The following is a 7,578-nucleotide window of genomic DNA, read 5'->3' on the forward strand; positions in this document are numbered from 1 at the left end:
TTTTGAAAACGATTTTATAATGAAATTAAACGCTAAAATATTGTTAAAATTCATTTTAAAACTTTAAAAACTTTAAAAAAGTAGACGACGTTTCGGCGCTACACTACGCCATTATCAAGTCAAAAGAAGTGATAGTTAAAACAAGAATATATATAACGTGAAACAATAAAAATAGTTGTGTGTCCTATGGGCATAATACGTAAAGTAAAACAATAGAAAAACTAAAAGTTCTAATTAAAAAATAAGGAAGTGTCAAGTAAATAATTTGGCGCGGATAGAGTCACTCTGGGTGTTCAGGGAAGGATTAATGTCCCTGATGAACAGCATTTCGTATACGAGGCAGTCAAACTTGCTTCTGCATTTCTTTAACACTCTGAAAAGGTGATTCATCTTTTCTCCTTTGCTGCCATGTTGTGCCTCAAGGTGTCTACCGATCGCAGAATAACGGTGCTCCCTAATGCGTTGATGTAGGTGTCGGGCAGTAAACCCGACATAATTTGCATCGCACAAATCACATTTAAACAAGTAAACAACGCATTGTGTGTTTACGATCGGGGGCTTGTTTTCCTTTACGCACAAAATCTGTGACAGCTTTCTGCTGGTAAAGACGGGTTTGACATCGATGTTGATCTTGGATTCCAGAGAATGAATTTCTTTGCGGACGCGATTAGCTGATCGTTGGTCTTTAAAAGGCAATGAAATGTAGACAGATGGCTCTGATGGGGTTGCGGCGTGCGGTTCTGTATTAGTTTCTTGCCTGAACTTGCGTATTGTAGAATCGACTAATGCGTTCGGGTAGTGTAGTTTTGAAAACATGGTGCGTAACTTGTTGCACTCTTTCGTGAAGGCTTCTTCGGTGGAGGATAAACGGTGCGCCCGATCAACCATTGTGTTTACCAGGCCTTTTTTTGTATCTGTTATCAACGTGGCTTTGAAAATGGAGCAGAAGGCCCGTGTCAGTTGGTTTTCTGTAGACTTCCGTTTTTAGTGTGTTGTCGTTTCTCGTGATTAGTGTGCCGAGAAATGGAATAGAGCCCTCATGTTCAAGTTCCATGGTAAAAGACAAACTAGGATGGGCACCGTTAAGTACTTGTAAGAAATCTATAGCCGCGTCTGTGTTGGGCATTTTGACCAGAGTGTCATCAACGTATCTTCGATAGAAAGACGGGATCATGTTGTTTTGTTCCAGTTGGTTCTCTATATGGCACATGAAAACATTGGCTAGTAGTGGGCCAAGTGGCGAGCCCATAGCTACACCGTCTGTTTGCTCATACAGCTCACCGTTGAATTGAAACAGCTGATTGGACGTAGCGATTTCTAATAACTCAGTCAGTTGATGCTTTTGGAGTTGCGTACTATGCGTCTTATTAAACCAGTCATCTTCAAAGGCTTTGTCAACAAGAATGTCAATTGTTTCCTTCAGAGGAACATTTGTAAATAGTGCAGATACATCATAGGAGACAAGGATGTGGTCAGATTCGATGCGAGTGTTCTTTATTTCGTCAGTGAAGCTGAAAATATCATTAATACAATATTTGTTGGTGGATAGTGGCTTCAATGTCTCCTCTAACCATTTTGCCAACGGGAAGTTGTATGTGCCAGACGCAGATAAGATTGGTCGCATGCAGAGCCTTTCTTTGTGCGTTTTGGCTCCAGACTAGCACATCTGTATGGCCTCCCCAATCAGCTGTTTCAATTCAACGGTGAGCTGTATGAGCAAACAGACGGTGTAGCTATGGGCTCGCCACTTGGCCCACTACTAGCCAATGTTTTCATGTGCCATATAGAGAACCAACTGGAACAAAACAACATGATCCCGTCTTTCTATCGAAGATACGTTGATGACACTCTGGTCAAAATGCCCAACACAGACGCGGCTATAGATTTCTTACAAGTACTTAACGGTGCCCATCCTAGTTTGTCTTTTACCATGGAACTTGAACATGAGGGCTCTATTCCATTTCTCGGCACACTTATCACGAGAAACGACAACACACTAAAAACGGAAGTCTACAGAAAACCAACTGACACGGGCCTTCTGCTCCATTTTCAAAGCCACGTTGATAACAGATACAAAAAAAGGCCTGGTAAACACAATGGTTGATCGGGCGCACCGTTTATCCTCCACCGAAGAAGCCTTCACGAAAGAGTGCAACAAGTTACGCACCATGTTTTCAAAACTACACTACCCGAACGCATTAGTCGATTCTACAATACGCAAGTTCAGGCAAGAAACTAATACAGAACCGCACGCCGCAACCCCATCAGAGCCATCTGTCTACATTTCATTGCCTTTTAAAGACCAACGATCAGCTAATCGCGTCCGCAAAGAAATTCATTCTCTGGAATCCAAGATCAACATCGATGTCAAACCCGTCTTTACCAGCAGAAAGCTGTCACAGATTTTGTGCGTAAAGGAAAACAAGCCCCCGATCGTAAACACACAATGCGTTGTTTACTTGTTTAAATGTGATTTGTGCGATGCAAATTATGTCGGGTTTACTGCCCGACACCTACATCAACGCATTAGGGAGCACCGTTATTCTGCGATCGGTAGACACCTTGAGGCACAACATGGCAGCAAAGGAGAAAAGATGAATCACCTTTTCAGAGTGTTAAAGAAATGCAGAAGCAAGTTTGACTGCCTCGTATACGAAATGCTGTTCATCAGGGACATTAATCCTTCCCTGAACACCCAGAGTGACTCTATCCGCGCCAAATTATTTACTTGACACTTCCTTATTTTTTAATTAGAACTTTTAGTTTTTCTATTGTTTTACTTTACGTATTATGCCCATAGGACACACAACTATTTTTATTGTTTCACGTTATATATATTCTTGTTTTAACTATCACTTCTTTTGACTTGATAATGGCGTAGTGTAGCGCCGAAACGTCGTCTACTTTTTTAAAGTTTTTAAAGTTTTAAAATGAATTTTAACAATATTTTAGCGTTTAATTTCATTATAAAATCGATAAAATATTAGTTCCTCTTAAAGAGTATTCAGACTGACGCAAAGTAAGCATATCTTTAAGATACTTAGGAAAACTGTCATAGTTCAAACATTTGTAGATAGTGATTAACATATTCTTTATCCTTTGGTTGTACAGAGTTGTTCCTTCTGATTGTTGTAGTAGCTGTTGGTAGGACGAAACTTTATCATTAAAGACAATACGTAGGGCACGCTTATTAAGAGATTCTAATTTCTCACAGATCCTAGTACTACAAAAATGCCAGACCATAGAACAAAATTGAAAATGAGGCAAAATGAAAGCATTGTATAACTTTAACTTGGTGGCGGTACAGATGAGATTACGAAATCTTATCATGACATTCAGTTGATTGTTGACTTTTTTACATACTAAAGAAACATGTTCATTGAAGTTTAACTGATTGTCGATTGTCATTCCAAGTAACTGCAGGGAGTCCTCAACAGGAAAAGAGAATTGGTGCTCAGTGGTCCCTATAACCATAGCATGGTGCTTGTCGGGATTCACGATCATGCCGTTATCTGCGTACCACTGATTCGCAACTTGGACATGATGAGACATCCGCTGTTCAAGGGCTCTAGGATCCACATCCGAGTCATAAAGCTGTTCATCATCAGCATAGGCATGAATACCGACGTCCTTTATGTGAAAGAATAGATCGTTCAGGAATATGTTAAATAGCATCGGCCCGAGCACACTTCCTTGCGGAACTCCTCTGTTGACTGTCTGCCATCCTGAGTAAGAATCTCCAACTTTTACCCTTTGTGTCCTGCTGCTCAGGTAGTCCGCGAACAGTGCACATGAGCTGCTACTAAGACCGTACGCTTTTAATTTCGCAAGTAGGAGATGATGTGGAATCGTATCGAAGGCTTTCGACAGATCCATAGATACGACAGCTACCAGTTCCTTCCTATCGCGACATGCGCGCCAGTCTTCCGTAAGCTTGAGAAGCGCGGTCTCGCAACTGTGACGTCGCCTGTAAGCTGATATGAAGTCCGACAGTAGACCTTGGTAGAAATCCTGCATTTGAGACGAGAGTAGTCTTTCAAAAACATTGTTCAAGCAGGGTAGAACAGTGACAGGCCTGTAGTTTCGTTTATCTGTTTCATCATCCCTCTTGAACAAGGGCGTTACCTGGCCCATTTTCCAGCGGGAAGGATATCGACTGTGTGCAATAGAAGTGTTCAAAATTTTTGCGATGGGACCGGCTATGGCGCGCGAGGATTCCTTTATTAGGCGTGGAGGCAGCATGTCATGTCCGCAAGCCTTTCGGACATTTACGTTAGACAATAACTCTTGTATTTGAGTGGCATTTGTGAGTTGAAAGCTAAGACAATCTTCTTCGCCTTTTATACCATTGTTCGCTTGAATAACCTTGATGCTTGGGTGGTCGTAAAAACCCTCTCCATAGTAATGATCAGTTATTTCGCCAACACCGTCTGCAATGTGCACGAAGTCCTCTTCGAGATTCTTTGAGGATAGCAATTTCTCCAAGTTATTGCCTGGATTTGTCGCAAAATAAAAACTTTCCTTCGCAGACTCGCTCACCTCTGCCAACTTTGCAGTACTGAAGTGGTGAAAAATGTGGTTACAAAGTTGTCGGAACTATCAGGCAATTACAAAATCCCAATGCGTACTTTCGGAATCTTTAATCTTTTGTTAAGCTTGTTTGGCAAGCATATTGATTGTTTTGGTCGGCGTATCAAAAACGAAAAAATAACCTGTTTATTATAAATTTTAACAATGTGGAAACCCCAGTGCGTCTTTTCGGAACCTTTTTCCTGTTGTTAAGTGTGTGTCGGGAAAAAACATTTCAGCGCACCTACATCAAAACAACGAAGAAAAAAATCTTTCTTATTGTTTGAGCCACTGTTGATACCTCGCCCATGTGAAAAATAAGCCGGTTATTTTTAGGCACCTCGGCGATATGTGATTTATTCACCGAGGGCGCAGCCCGAGGTGAATAAATCACATATCCCCTCGTTGCCTAAAAATAACCCTTACATATTTACTGTTTTGGATGGTATACCAAGTGTGGACGGCTGTGTTATATTTATTGGGGTTGTAAATATGATGGGGCGCAAATGAATGATAAACGGCGGAAAATTTACCCCTAATGCTTGTTTGTCTTGGCCAGAGTTTTTAGCCCTACCACTTTAAATGGGTCTCCGCGGTCCCTGGAATAGGGTTAAAGAAATTGAATTTACAGGTCCTTATGAGACTAGGATGGTTAAAAGGGTGTGTGTGCTAAGTAGAGCTTCTACGGTATATTTGATCGCATTGTTATTTTCAAATAATGTGTACGTATGTATTTGATTTTTTTTTTCCTTTTAATCTTCGTCCTTTTATTTTGCAGCAATTACAATAATCTGCAACCTGTAAAACGTTTATTAAAGGAATTTTATAACTAGTTGTGTTGTGTTATACAGATAAGGGTATAGGTTGTCCAGTCCCAGAACTCCCTCTTCCGCGCCAAATGTGTTTTTTTTCCTGATTTTGGGGGGGAAACTGGCGCATGCGCATGCAAGTTATCCCTGACTCTCTTTTCGCTCGCCTGGGTTCAACCCCTATAACTGGCGCGCGAAAGAGAGAGTTCAGGGACTGGACTAGGGTATAGGGCGAGAAAAAAAGAACCGATGAGCTGAGCAAGCCGCGCGAGGAGAGAGCTAGGGAAGAAACTCTCCCCAGGATACGCTCAGCTCGCTCGCTAGCTGAATTTTTTTGCACTCACCGTTTTTGTTCGCCTTTATACCCCAATCGGCTACCTGATCAAAGGCTTATTTCTTGGTGTTTAGTGTTAAGGCACGTATAGTATTCAATCTTATTCCCTGGTATACAAATGAGTGTTCATTGGAGATCAATGAAGAATCGGGAGTTCTCTTCACACAAACCAAATAGGCCATTTCCGAGTTACCCTTTGCCTCTGCTTCAACACGAGTCTACGTGCGAAACCATTCATTAATTTGAAAATGAGTTTCACCTACAGGTCCATTTTCATGCAAATCAAACTTATTCTCATTTGAATGGTTTCGCACTTAGACTTGTTCTGAAACAGAGGCAAAAGGTAATTCGGAAATGGCCTATTCCACTACAAGATCGACAAGACGAATCAAAACATCGGCAAACGTGATCGTTGGGCATTGCGGCTGACCACGTTATGTGAAACACATAAGACCCTGAGTTGGTACTTCAGTATTGTTACATTCAATCTGCTTTAAAAACAATACAATACTTCTGAGTTTTTTAAAGATCGCGCCATATTTTTCAGTTTCCATGAGCCTCGCACGCACAAGCACAAAACCAAAGACACTCTACTCGATTTAACACTGCATCAATCGAGACAAACGGATTGCATATATAAAACAACCATCTCTAAATTTTCTGAAGGCAGCCCTCATTTAGATCGCGATCGTCTTCTTTTTAGAGTAGCACAACCAGACTGATATTGTTGTAGAATATCGTGCGTTTGTCCTTTAAACCCCTGACCTCCAATTATTAATTGGGAATTTTAAATTTAAAACACAAGACAGCAAGACAAGTGGAAATTTTTCCTTGTTTGATAACCTTTGACCAAGTCTATTCTTTAGTCATATAGAATAAAAGTAAAAATCAAATGCCGACTTACTTTGGTTTCAACAACCATTTCTTAGACTTTTTTATAAAGTTAGACGCTGTTTATGGAAATAAAACACTTAATTTTTGCCCCTACGCCGATCGCGAAGAGCTACAGAATTCAATGTTCGAAACATCGGTCGCTAAATCAGCGAAGTATTTTTTCCTTAGTCACGTTCTTATATACAGCGGCACCTTAGAAACCAACTATGGTCTCCGAACGATTCATCAACAGCATGCCCCTTTTCCAGTCGTCTTTATACGTTTCAAGTTAAAACTTTCGGAGAAATTCGTGGCCCAATAAATGCTTAACAAAAACATTACATCGTGTTTTAAGCATTTTCATGGGCAATTGAACGACTGAGTACTGTTTTCTTTAAGTGACAGAAGATGATAAATGCATCATTTTGTTCCTAATCTACGCTCAACAAAGACTCCCAATGTGCCACGCTTGACATATTTTTGAATATTTTTTTCAACGTGTGAAAGTACTGAAACACAAGCTGCGCCATAACCTTTTATTTCTGTGTATGTAACTACAAGTACAAGTTTTTTAGAAGCAAGAAAACTAGCCACGCTTGTTCAAACTTGACAAAACATTTTATATTGCAGAAGACCAGGCCGGTAGACTATAGCTACAACTAATTGTGAATGTGTTAAACAAACGAGTACTTCAAAGCCTTCATTTATTTGTTAAAATGAACATTTGCAAGCAGATCAAAATAAACTCTTTTAAACTTTACAACTAATGTCAAAACACTAGAGGGTTTGGACTTCATAATTCGAAGTACAGAAGTTCTGTTCTCTATAGATTACCTGTTTAGCGCAGGATTTAACTTAACGCCCTACTAATTTTTCCTGTTTTCATTGTAATTGCCGTGGCCAGGGGGCTATTGTAAGAGCACAACAGAGTACTTTAAACCCCAACCTTTTTTCCGCTTTCTATCTGATACGTGCGCATAAAAACAACTTTTT

The 7,578-nt window shown here is 40.4% G+C and overlaps 1 pseudogene; it reads right to left on the reverse strand.

Annotated features, from left to right (window-relative positions):
* On the reverse strand, positions 1-1,624 carry LOC144660611 (uncharacterized; annotated as a pseudogene).
* Between the last annotated feature and the right edge of the window lie 5,954 nt (positions 1,625-7,578).

This window comes from Oculina patagonica, chromosome 7, assembly GCF_052425735.1.
Source record: "Oculina patagonica isolate OP01 chromosome 7, crgOcupat, whole genome shotgun sequence".
NCBI classification, from domain to species: Eukaryota; Metazoa; Cnidaria; class Anthozoa; order Scleractinia; family Oculinidae; genus Oculina; species Oculina patagonica.